The sequence below is a fragment of the Macrotis lagotis genome, chromosome 7 (genome assembly GCF_037893015.1).
Source record: "Macrotis lagotis isolate mMagLag1 chromosome 7, bilby.v1.9.chrom.fasta, whole genome shotgun sequence".
Lineage (NCBI taxonomy): Eukaryota > Metazoa > Chordata > Mammalia > Peramelemorphia > Peramelidae > Macrotis > Macrotis lagotis.
Genome location: NC_133664.1, coordinates 168,315,545 through 168,329,017, shown reverse-complemented (window position 1 = coordinate 168,329,017; position 13,473 = coordinate 168,315,545). Strand labels below are relative to the sequence as shown.

Sequence of the window (13,473 nt, the reverse complement as noted above, 5' to 3'; positions counted from 1 at the left end):
ATATAAATATTAGTTATTATTATCATTATTAGTGTTTTGCTAAAGCTTGATATATCCTGACAATTATAATCTTATATTCATGTTTATTCATCCAACCTATGAACTTAATTGGCTGAGTTATTAGATCTTGAATATGTGGCAATGCATAGGGAGGTTATTTCTTCCTCTACTGAAAAATATCTTGCATTTAAGAAAGGGTAAAAGGGAAGTTTTTTGGAAGTTTTCAGTAATAAATGTCATTTTTAGTTTTAGTTGCCACAGAAATCTTTGGGCCACTCCTTTGTACTTATTGCATTCTGCCCAAGCTTCTATTCATATATATATATATATATATATGTGTGTGTGTGTGTGTGTGTGTGTGTGTGTGTGTGTGTGTGTGTGTGTGTTTTCCAATTAATAAAACCTGGTTTCTATGCTCTTCCAAGTTTTGAAATGTATATTTACAAAGGTAGATGTATCTTTATTCTGGATTTTATGATGACTAACCAGTCATAATATAGAATATCCACCTCATAATCCATGCTGGATAATTGGTATTAAGAGAGGGGTCTTACATAAGACGAGAATTTCCTCCCAACACCAGATGTTTAAATATTTGACATATAGAATAGCTCTCTCTCTTAACCTTCCTGTCTCCCAATAATGTGGTTACAGCCAGAAGAATGTTTTTAAAAAGAAGACAGTTAGAGTTAGAAAATTGATTTAAAAACAATTGTTGTAAAAAACCAAAACTGTCAACAATGGAAAATAAAGTTTGGAATTAGGCATTCCCAATAGCACTCAAATAATATAAATATATTGGCAGTATATATGCATACATATATTTGCAATAATAAACATATATGAAGTATATATTATATATATGTGAAAGTATGTTAAATCTATGAAACAAACAGAAAATTTTTTCCAAAGATCAATTCAATTTCATACAATATAAAACATTATAAATACTGTTTTAGCTCCATATACTTTAATTTTATTGATAATTCAGATTTATGTAATCATAACAATGGCAGAAATATGCACCCAAATTAGCACAATGCTAGGGTTTAATGAAAATTTAAGTTATTAAACTTAAAAGATTAAATTAAAGCTTAGGATATAGCTGTTAAGGAAAATGAGGCAGAGATTAAAAGACTTTCTTCATAACATTGCCAGGAGATAGAGAAGAATAAGGGTAATATAAGTATTAATGCTCTTATTCATAGTGAGGAAGTAGAGATTGTGAGATTTGGTGCAAGGGAAAGGGAAGTCAAAAAAGTAGAATAGAGAAGCATTCCACTAGCTTTCCCAAAGTTACTTCCAAATAACCTAAAAAATGGCACCTCAAATAAAATTCTGAAGCAAGAAAACCAACAACAGTTTTGGGTGAAATAATTTTACAGCTAAAGATAACTTAGAAAGTCAGCAATAAGATCTGCTATAAGGATGTCCTGGTGAGGCCATAGCAAATGCCACTGTGAAGCATTAAATGAGAACCTTGGAAGTTGCTGCACTGGCAGCAATAGCAGTTTCAGGAGCATCCATGGATGGGAATGAGGATATCTGAAAAACGGTCAGAAGGTGACTGCAGAAGACCTTTTGCTAGCACTAGATTGAAGAGCCTATTTCATTGCCTAAATACAGTTTCAGGTTACAGGACCAGAACCAAAAGGAGCAATAGCACTTGTGGCTTCAGTAACAGGAAACTTAGGCTTAGTAAAATCACCAATCAGAATGCTTCTGGTGATTAAAGAGAGAGTAGGCTCCCTGGTCTCAGTTTCAAGGTAGAAGGAAGCAGTAGTGATTAAGACTATAGGAAAGCAAGGGACCTACTTACAGTTAAAGAAAACAGAAGGAGTCTTAGCATTAGTGGCTAGAGAGGAACAAGGTCCCATTCTCAGTAAAGACCAGAGCACTGGCCAGTAGAGCAGTGACCACAAAACCCACTAATTCACAGAACTATTTCTTGAAATACTAGCATGAAAGTTCTGAAGTTGAGCCTGTGTCACCCTTCTCCTGGGGAGCAATGATCAATTTCAATGTAAACTTTAACATAAAGTTAAAAATAAAAAATAGCAAATATAATAAGAACTTAATCATAAAAATTTCCTACAGTGACAGAGAAGTTCAAAACATAAATTCAGAAGAAAAAAATTGATAAAGTATCAAATAAAAATGTTGACTGGACATTAGAATTAAAGGAGCAGAAAGTTGACCTTTAGGTGTCAAGATGGTAGAGAGAAGCTAGGAAGCAACTAGAGCTTTTCCCAGTTTCACTCTGAAACAAATTTAAGTGAAGCCTCCAAAAAGTGATAGAATCCACAAAAATTAGAGTGAAACCTCATTTCATTTCATGATATCCTGGAGGGATTTGGGGAAAGTACTGTCACCTGAATAAAGGGGAGTGCAATGGCACATAGGTGGGGGAGATGGGAAAATCTGTAAGAGATTCTTAGCCAAGGAGCTATTCAGTAACCAGGGCAACTGGGTGCCCCTTCACCAAGTCAGCAGTATAGCAGACCAGCAAGGAGAGTTGCATGCTCAACATAGAAAGCACACTAAGAGCCCCAGAAAGGCGATGCAACATGCAAGTTTCCCTAATGAAATGAGAACACCTCAAGTACCTTTGAACCCATTGTGGAAAGCTAGGGATCAGACTCATGGCATCCAACATAAAAAGCTTGAGACTATACCCTCTGTACCCCAGGAACAGAGCTCAACTTTCAAAATGAGCAAAAAAAACCCAAAAAGAACACTAACCACAGAAAGCTCCTTGGTGACAAGGAGGAGAAAAAGTCATTTAAGAAGAGGAAAATGGGGACAAGGTGCCTATGTGAGGCCTCAAAGGGGACTATGATCCAAAAAAATCCTCTTGGATTTTTAAAAGGTCAAAAAACATTTTAAAAAACAAATAAGAGGCAAAGAAGGAAACAAAATAAGAAAAGAAATGAGTCACGCAGGAGAATTAAGAAAAATTGGAAGATCAAACAAAATAACTTGACTGAAGAAAACAATATATTTAAAAGCAGAATTGACCAAATAGAAAAGGAAAAACAAAAGCTAACTAAGGAAAATATATCATTTAAAATTAGAAGAGAGGATATATGTATGAAAATGTTTTAAAGCAATTAAAACATGAAAAACAAAGGATTATATTTAGAGAAAGTGAGGAATTAGAATAGGGAAGGTGGAAGTTAATGACTTTTTGAAAAATCAATAATATATTTAAAAAACAGGAAAATAGAAGAAAATTTAAAATACCTCATGAAAAATAACTGAAAAGAAATGCTATCTAGGAAGGATAATTATAAATTATTAATCTAATTTATTCATTATAAATTGTTAATTTTAAATTACCAATAAATTAATTATCCTAAATAATTCATATAATTATAAATTATTAATCTGTCTGAAAGCCATGATCATAAAAAGAGCCTAGATAATATCTTTCAGGAAATTATCAAGGAAAACTGCCCTCATATCTTATAAGAAGAAGGTATAATAGTACTTGGAAGAATTCATCAATAACCCCCTGAAATAGATACCAAAATAAAAGCTCCAATGAATATGAAATCCAGATTTCATTATTATCTGAGAAATGAGAAAGCATTGCAAATGGATAGAAAAGAAATAACTCAAATGTCAAAGAGCCATGGTCAGGTTTATGCAAGACTGCTGCTTCAAAATTAAAAGATTGTGGGATCTGAAGATATTATTCTTGAGCTCAAAAGAGCTGAATTAAAACCAAGAATCAATTGCACTACAACATTTAGCATATTTCTCAGGAAAAAAAAGATGAATATTCACCAAAATAGGAGACTTCCAAATTTGCCTTATAGAATGACTAGAACTGAAATTTGACCTTCAAGGCCAAGACACAATTAGATGTTTGAAAGATGAATGGAAGGGGAAAAAATTAGTCCATAAAGCTAAACTATTTATAACTCTTGAGAACTGAATTTCTATTAGGACAGTTGAAAGTCCAATTCCTAGACAGTGTATAGCTATAAATTGATTATGAACTCATGATACTTACAACTCTTACAAACTATATTTCTTTTTTAAAGATTTTATTTATTTTGAATTTTACAATTTTCCCTCAATCTCACCTCCCTCTCCCAACCCCTCACAGAAGGCAATTTACCAGTCCTTAACATTGCTTCCATGGTATATGTTGATCCAAATTGAATGTGATGAGAGAGAAATCATATCCTTATAGCAGAAACATAAAGTAAAAGATATAGCAAGATCAGACAATAAGATATTAGGTTTTCCCCCCCTCTAAATTAAAGGTAATAGTCCTTGGTCTTTGTTCAAACTCCACAGTTTTTTCTCTGGATACAGATAGTATTCTCTGTTGCAGACAGCCCCAAATTGTCCCTGATTGTTGTATTGATGGAATGAGCAAGTACAAGTTTGATCAACAACCCCACGTTGCTGTTATGGTGTACAATAGTTTTCTGGTTCTGCTCATCTCGCTCAGAATCAGTTCATGCAAATACCTCCAGGCTTCCCTGAATTCCCATCCATGATACATATATACCACGGTTTGTTAAGCCATTCCCCAACTGAAGGACATTTACTTGATTTCCAATTCTTTGCCACAACAAACAGGGCTGCTATGAATATTTTTGCACAAGTGATGTTTTTACCCTTTTTTTATCATCTTTTCAGGGTATAGACCCAGTAGTGGTACTGCTGGTATGCACATTTTTGTTGCCCTTTGGGTGTAGTTCCAAATTGCTCTCCAGAAAGTTTGGATGAGTTCACATTTCCACCAACAATGTAATAGTGTACCAGATTTGCCATGACCCTTCCAACAATGATCACACAATAAAAATTTAATTGATTATCTTTTATAATGTATCTAACACCATAGCATTCAATAGAGAAAAAGACTCTAACTAATGGAATATTTACTATCTGATGTTTTTTTCAAAAGTACTGCTGGGAAAAGTGCACAGTTGTCCAATTTTGGAGTTTCAGTTCCCACTTGATAAATCAAAGTTAACAAAAAGGAAAATAAAATAGCAAATGCTGGAGGAAATCTAGAAAAAAAATAGGCACCTTGATATTAGTTTGAGTTGTAAAGACACTCATTTATTTTGAAAAGTAATTAAGAGTTTTATATAAATAAAAAAGTACTTAACAGAATTGACTTTTGAGCAACTATTGTGAATTCCTCATTCTCTCTTTGCCTCCACCATGCCCTATATCCAATCAGTTTTAATGTCCTGTTATTTCTTTCTTTTTAAAGTCTCTCACATATTCTCCTTTCTCTTTCCCAGAGAGTCATTAAAGAATCTAACTTGGGTTAAATACAGAAAGAAAAGATGATATTACCAGAAGATGCCAATACTGGAATCGAGGAGGTTGAAGAAGTCAACTCCAGGTATCGATCGGTGCATGTTAATAAGTAGATTATGCCTGGATTGTCAAGAGAAAAGCTCCTTATTATAAATTTAAGAATAACTGTAATAGAAATTCTTACTGGTCTGGAAAGAAGAAAAAATAGAACTATAAAAAAATTTAGCTATCTCTTAACTGGTCAAACCATGGTTTATGTTGGATACCTTATTCATGTATTGCCATATATTTCCTGACAGACTGGGATTACCCAACATTTATCTATTTAAGATCCTAGAAAGAAATGCATCTGGTAGTGAAAATAATAGTTTATTATACTAGCTTAAGGGTAGGAGGCAAAGAGTATCCTAAGAAGATTCAGACCTGACAAGTAGACCACATGTGAGAATCACACCCATGAGTAAGCACATCAGACAAGGCAAATTTACATATGTTGAGGTGTTAGAATGTGGGTAACCTGAGATTTTGACTTCTAGTGCATTGTGGATGCTACCACTGCCACTGCTGTCATTGAAGTAGCTATAAATGGAGAGAGCAGTAAATACTTAAATATGGAAATATTAGAATGAACACTATAACCAATGCAAGAAGAACCCAGTTGAAGCATCATTAAATCTTATAGAACCATCTTGATGCTGCTAAGAATAGAATGGCTAAATACTTTGTCATTCTTTGAATCATAGTTATTCAGTCTTTTCTGACTCTAAATGTCCCCATTTAGGTTTTAGTTGGCAAAAAATACTGCAGTACTTTGTCATTTCCTTCTCTTGCTCATTTTGCAGAGAAGAAAACTGAGACAAACAGGGTAAAGTCACTGACCCAGGTTCTACAGCTAGTAAATATTTGAAGTTAAATTTGAACTCAGGTCTTCTTGATTCCAGGCCCAGTACTTTATTCATTGTATGACCTAGTTGCCCAACTTTTGCTGGAATTCCGGTCTAAATCTCTGTTTCTCTCCCTCTCTATTTGGTTTTTTTTTTTGGTCTTAATAATTCATTATATCTAGTATAAAATAGTTAACAGTCTATGAAATAGTGAGATCAAAAATGGTTCAGTAAAAAGGAATAGAAAGTATCTTCCGTAAAACAAAACTATAAACCATATAAAATCATATTTTATTTAGTATTATATTTTAAGAGCTTTCCAAAAGCACAGAAAAGAAAATATTGACCAGGCGATTTCTATACCAAAAGAATATAACAGTTTGGGTAGGGGAGCATAGACTTCTCCTTTTTGAGGTGATTAACTTGGACACATTTTTTTTCTCATTGTTTCTACCAGAGGAAAGTTTAAAAGAAAAATCCTTCCTGGAGTGGCAGAGTCAAAACTAACCAAAAAAAAAAAAACAACATACCCTTAGGGAAGGCAAAGGGAGTACTTGGGAAGCTTGCTGCAGCAGCAGTCCTACAAAAGAGAGAACAGAAAGAAGAGGAACTTGTTTTCTAGGCACAATGACAATATTTGCCTACCACAACCAAACTACTAATGGTTAGGCTAATGCTAAGCTTAAATTAATTAAAATTTCACTTTACTATCAACAGTTAATTGAACTAAATTTTGAAATTCTATTTAATGCAATCAGCATAGATTATCTTATTTTTCTATGCAGCACAACTTAGAGTAAAAAAAAACTTAGAGTAAAAAAAAAAAAAAACACTTCAAATCCTGCCTTAAGCAGTTATCTTTTTTATTATGGTGGGCAGCTGACTGCCTCAGTTTCTTCAAATTTAAACCAGGGATTATAAAAGCACCTGGTTTCTAGAATTGATATGATAATCAAATGAGATAATATTTATAAAGCACCTTGTCTAGTCTGGTCCATATCAAACACTTAATATCTATTTATTCCTTTTTACCCTCCCCTTGTTATGTTTCTGGGTCCATAGACTTAGTATCTAAGTCAGATTTATATCTGACTTAGATGGGGGAAGTAGTGTGAGCATAAAAAAGTGAAAAAGTCTGTGATTATGTTACATTATACCTTGAAAGGAATTTTCTACTTTTAACCAATGGAGAAAATAAAAATTTTTGATTTGCTATTCCATGTTAAAAGTAATCCTAAAAATTACAATTTTTACTTAAGTTCTCCCTTTTATCCCAATTATTGTTACTTCTTCCTTTCCAATTTGTTTCAAATATCTATGATTAATAATTATCATTTGCGTAGCCTCAGGGTAGGAGGAAAAGAGTTTCCTCAGAAGATTGAGACCTGAGAACCTAGCTCTAACATGATGAATATGATTAGAAGAATGCTATAAGGAATAAGGGCATTGCCAGCTTGCAGGTGATCTTTCCTCACACAAATAGGACTAATAGTAACTGTCACTAAGTTATATTTTATATGAATAAACACCCTGATTTAGATGTTTAAAGCAATTGTTTTTGAGAAACTCTTTGTCTTTTTAGACAACAATTCCAACAAACTCTTCAGTTCTTTCATGAACTTATCTCCCATCAGATTAGGGTAAAATAGTCATGTAGATGAGATATGTTACTGGAATATATACCCCTAGTTCAAACTCCAGTTGCACAGGAAACTCTTTCACAGGCTAGGAACTATAAGAGCACCCAAAGGGAATGGTATAAAGAAAGGTGATGGAAGGAATAAGCTACAATAGAGCTGAGGGAGTGGTCATTGAAACGCAATATGTTTTATGTCAAGAAGTCAAAGCATCATCCTCTCTGGGGAAGGAAAGCTCAAGATACACATTCTATATTAATGAACTATGAGAGAGTACTATGAGAGAATAGCCAAGAAAATTGGCATGAAATAGTGGTAAAGGAAAAACTGAATTTATCTGGCCTTATTGCATTTGAATGGTACCATCATCTAATACAAGGAAGCCTTATGGTATCATTTCTTTTCTAGAATGATGCTTCTTTTTCTGTACTACAAAACTGTGTCATGTTCCTGACTTGGTTTTTAAGAAGACTTTTCTTAATTTTCATTATTTATTTATATATACATGTACACATGCATTTATGTGAATAGGTGTAATATACATATATATGTATGTATATCCATTAGTTACCTAAATTATAGTTCCAATGAATTGTAGTCAGAAGAAATTTTTTAATGTTATTTTTTAAGTACATAAGAAGATAAATTTCAATTCATTGTTTTAAAACTTTTAAATTCCACATTTTTTATTCCTTCTCTTCCCTCCTCCTTTCCCATGAAGCAAGTAATTTGACATAGGTTATATATATACAATCATGTTTAACATATTTCTATTTTAATTATGTTGTAAAAGAAGAATCAGAACTAAAGGGGAAAATGAGAAAAAAACATAAAACAAGTTTGAAAAAGTTAAAGTTATATGTTTTGGTCTACATTCAGACATCCTAGTTTTTTTTCACTGAATTTAGATGGCATTTTCCATCACATTTCTTTTAGAATTGTCCGCATTTATTTAACTGATGAGAGAAGCTAAATAATCATAAATGGTCTTCTCAAAAAATTGCTTTAATGTGTAAAATGTTCTTCTGATTCTGCTCACTTCACTTAGCATTAGTTCATGAAAATATTAAAAGAGCTTTTAAAACTACAAACTTTTATCTCATAGATTAGAAATAGTCAGTGAGTATGCCTATGCCCTCAGAAGCAGAGATTAAGATGACAGGACTCTTAAAATATGTCTCCATGACCAACCAGGTATTTTTGGATCCCTGATGTTAATAGGCCTATTCAGACATCTTCGGCCAACCAAAATATGCCTTCAAATTATGTTGGATATGATGAATAGAAAGCATTCAAGAAGATACTTCTAAAATATATTCTAAACTAAAGAAACAATTTAGTCACTTAGTTAAAAGGTTTAGAATCAAAGAATTAAAATCATGGAAAATATTCAAGTAAAAGGATGATACAAAACTCTAATTTATTAACTAGAGACAGCACCAAGAAAAGGACCCTGGTCTCCAAGTACTCCGTGTGTGTGTGTGTGTGTGTGTGTGTGTGTGTGTGTGTGTATGCATGTATGTATGTATATTTAAATATATATGTATATATAAACAGCATAAACAAAGAATATGATCATTTTTCAACTACTATTAAAGATTTCTTTCTCCATTTATATTGCTCTTTGTTATGTACTTATTATTATTTCCAATCATCCACCCATTATAAAATAAAAGAATTATAATCATATTTCCCTAGTTCAGTCATCCAGTCTGTTATTATGGCAAAAATGAGGTCATTTTGAAGTTATACTTCTAGCATTCCCATATATAATTTTCTTTTAAGAATAACTAGACAAATTGAACTGTTTTCTTTTTCCCCACTCAAAGAAATGCTTCTGAGAAAAAATAAAATATCTGGGAGTTGTTTTGTCACTTTTCCTTAAGAATGTCTTCTTCCCACAGATATTTTTAAACTATTCCCAATAATCTCCATCCCACCAATACATTCTAGACTTGTTAGACAAGAATTAGGACATGTAAAGTTTAATTCAAATTCACTTTCTGTCTTTGGAGTCAAAATACATGGGTTTTCATTCCCAACTTTTTTTACTTTCTGGACATATGACCTTAGAAAAAGTTTTAACCATTTTGTTTTTTCTTCTGTAAAATGGGAATAATAATCTTTCCATAACATCCTTTCAGATATTGTATGGTAAGAGCTAATAAGATTAACTAGAAGAAGTATACGTATAATTTTTTTAAAATGCAAGTGAGGAAAAACTTCCTAGTCAGAGTCAAGATGGTAGAGAGAAGGTAAGAAGTTCCCTGAGCTTTTTTCAATTTCTCCTCTGAAAAAATTTTAAATGAAGACTTATTAAAAAGAAATAAAAAAATTTTGAATAACAGTACTAAAATAAAAGACAGTAAAAAAATTTCAGTTTAAGATATATTGGAAGGACTTCAGGAAAGGTCTGTGTCACTTGGGTCAAAAGGGAGCACAAAGCAGAATAGATAAGGAACTGGGAAGCCAGGAGAAGGCTCATAACCATAGGATAGATTAATAATCTAGGCCCCTGGCTAAGCCAACCAAAAGAAGAGGCCAACAGTGAGGTTCCCAGTCCTAACAAGGAAAGAATAATGGGAACCCCAGAATACTGATGCAACAGGCACGAATGAATCAGGCTAGTCTAATGCAGGAGGCAAGATGCCAACACCTGAGAGCCCAGTGCAGAAAGCCAGGCACCAGATTCTTGGCACCCCTAACAAAAAGCTTAGGACTTGATGCACTGTGCTCCAGCAAAACAAACAAAACCAAAAAGAAAAAAATCCTGAAGATAGAAAGTTACTATGGTGATAGGGAATATCAAAATACCATCTCAGAAGAGGAAAGCAGTAAGTAACTTGGTTAATGTATTCTTTGCTGGGTAAGGAAAAGCTTTTCATAAAATTTATCTTGCAGGATGAACAAAAATTCACAATGTCTACATCCTGATTGGTTCCTGAAGGGATGACACTCAACTAGGGCATTGTTTTCTTTTTTTTTCTATCATATGTCAAGGGAAGCTCAATCAACCCATGTTGTGCATTTCTAGTTCAATACTATATCCATGGATGGGCCCTTCTCCTTATTCATAATCATCCAATTTGGTCATTCTCTCATACCTCCTCCTATACTATTGCATAGCTTCCCAATTGTTCTACCTATTTCAAGTACCTTCCCTTTCCAATTCATTCAGAAGCAAACTTGAAGAAAAAAAAATCTGTGAATCAAAACATGAAAGTGATTCTAAAAAAAAAGGAAAATTAGTAAAGGCAAAAGTATAGTCTTACTTTTAGTGAAAGTAACCTAAGAGAGAACACTCTCAACATCAAAAATCCTTGATGTTCTCATGTTCTCTTTCCAAGCAATAACCCTTCCTCCTTTTCCCTTTTGTGACCTTCACTGTAGCCACAATTATTCTCAAAGGTGAAGTACAAGCTAATTTGTTTTATTTTTGGTTTATATTGTACTAATCATTTCTATTGTATTTTGGGTGCATTAGGGACAAACAACTTATTTTAAATTATAAATCATTATTGTCATATTAATGTTTTTGGGAATGTGGTGCTGATCATCTGACTTAACATTTATTCCTCTGGGAAAATTCACTTTGCGATAGAAACAAATTGCTTGATAAACAGAATCTCAGAATGAATTAATTCTATAAACTGATTTTGTTACAATTTTATAATTTTATAAACTTCAACTGTATATGAAACCTCAAAGGAGATTAGGAATTGCTTTCAAGTCCAAAAAAATCTCTTAGAAGAGCTAAAAAAGTGATTTAAAAAGTCAAATAAGAAAAATAGAAGGAATTGGGTAAAGAAATGAGAGTATGAAGATAATTATAACATGATGCTCCTTGAGTTGAGTAGAATCAGGAAAAACTTGTGCACCTTAATAGCAACATTTTGTGATCACAAAATGTATTCATCTCAGCAATACAGCAATCAAAGCTATTTCTAAACATCCTGTGATGGAAAATGTCATCCACATACATTGAAAGCACATTTTTTAAAATTTGTTTTTTTTCACTTCTTTCTGATGGATCTTCCTTTTTTTCTTCTGATTTTTTTGTTCACAGAGTGACTGATATGTAAATAAGGTGTAACATAATTGTATGTGTATAATCTATATATGATTATTTGCTTTCCTGGGTTGGGGGAAGGGAAGGACAGAATTAAGAGAACTTTGCAAATAAGAAAGTTGATAATACATTCTGGAGAACAACATGGAGCTATGACCAAAGAACAACAAAATTGATCAGACCCTTTAACCCAGGAATACCAATACTAACTAGACTTACATCCAAAAGAAATCATAAAAAAGGGGAAAAGTCCCACATGTTCAAAAATATTTGTAGTAGCTCCTCTTTTTGCAGTGTAATTTGAGAATGCCTATCAATTAAGGATTGACTGAAAAAGTTATGGTATATGAATATTATGTAGTACTATTGTTCTTTAAGAAATTATAAATGGTTGGAATTTGGAGAAACATGGAAAGAAATACATGAACTGATGCTGAATGAAGGGAGCAGGAAAAGAGAAGATTATACACATAAATAAAAACATTGGGATGGGTGAAGCTCCTCTCAGCAGTTTAGAGATCTAGATCAATTCTCGGAGACATGTTATGGACAATACCATCCACATCTAGAGGAAAATTAAAAAAATAAATAAAAATCAACAGAATCTGAATGGATACTATATTTACATTTTAAAAACTTATCTTATGTTTTTCCTTCCTATACCATGGTTTTCTTTTTTTCCCCTTAGTTCCAACTTCTCATACATGAAATTTGTCAGTATATTAAATATAAATGAACATGTACAACTTTTACTATACTGCCCTTGGGAGGTTGGGAAGGGAGAATGGTAGAAAAATATATAAATATGCCAGTGGTTGATTGCTTTAAAAACTATAATATCAAGTAATTGGAAAAATAAAATAAAATAAAATATCAATAAAAATAATATTGAAATTTACCTTTACATATAATTGTTCAAATAAATTATAATAAATAAGAAAAAAGATAACTAAGAATTTGTTGAAAACTTACTGAGTCATTCCCTTCTGGACACAAGCATTCCAATTTATCATCCATACTCAAAAAAATTCCTCAATTGATCTTTCCATTTCTCCATAACTATTGTCCTATATATCAGCTTGCTAAACTCTTGAAAGGGTCACCCAAAATAGGAATCTTCACATTCTCTCTTCTCACTCTCTTCTTCTTCTTTTTTTTTTTTAGGTTTTTGCAAGACAAAGGGGATTAAGTGGCTTGCCCAAGGCCACACAGCTAGGTAATTATTAAGTGTCTGAGACCGGATTTGAACCCAGGTACTCCTGACTCCAAGGACAGTGCTTTATCCACTACACCACCTAGCTGCCCCCCCACTACACCACCTAGCCGCCCCTCTCACTCTCTTCTTGATCCATCATGATCCAGTTTCAAACCTGATCATTCTTCTGAATCTACTCTTTCCAAAATTACCATTGGTTCTTTAATTGCAAAATCTTATGACTTTCTCTCATTCTCCTTTTACTTTATACAGAATTTCGAATGGTTATGACAACCAATCCTCTTCTGTTTAAAAATTATCTTCACTCTTGGTTTTTTTGGAACTCCACACCCTCCTGGCTCTTCTCCTACCTATATAGCTCCTTTTCCTCAGTTCCTT

General features: G+C 33.0%; 1 long non-coding RNA gene across 1 annotated transcript in view; it reads right to left on the bottom strand.

Moving 5' to 3' along the window:
• Window positions 1–13,473, bottom strand: part of LOC141493140 (uncharacterized) — a 427,546-nt gene that overhangs the window by 113,454 nt on the left and 300,619 nt on the right. Inside the window, exon 2 of the long non-coding RNA XR_012470128.1 lies at window positions 6,704–6,753. This is a non-coding gene — a long non-coding RNA (uncharacterized LOC141493140). The remainder of the gene's footprint in view (window positions 1–6,703; window positions 6,754–13,473) is intronic.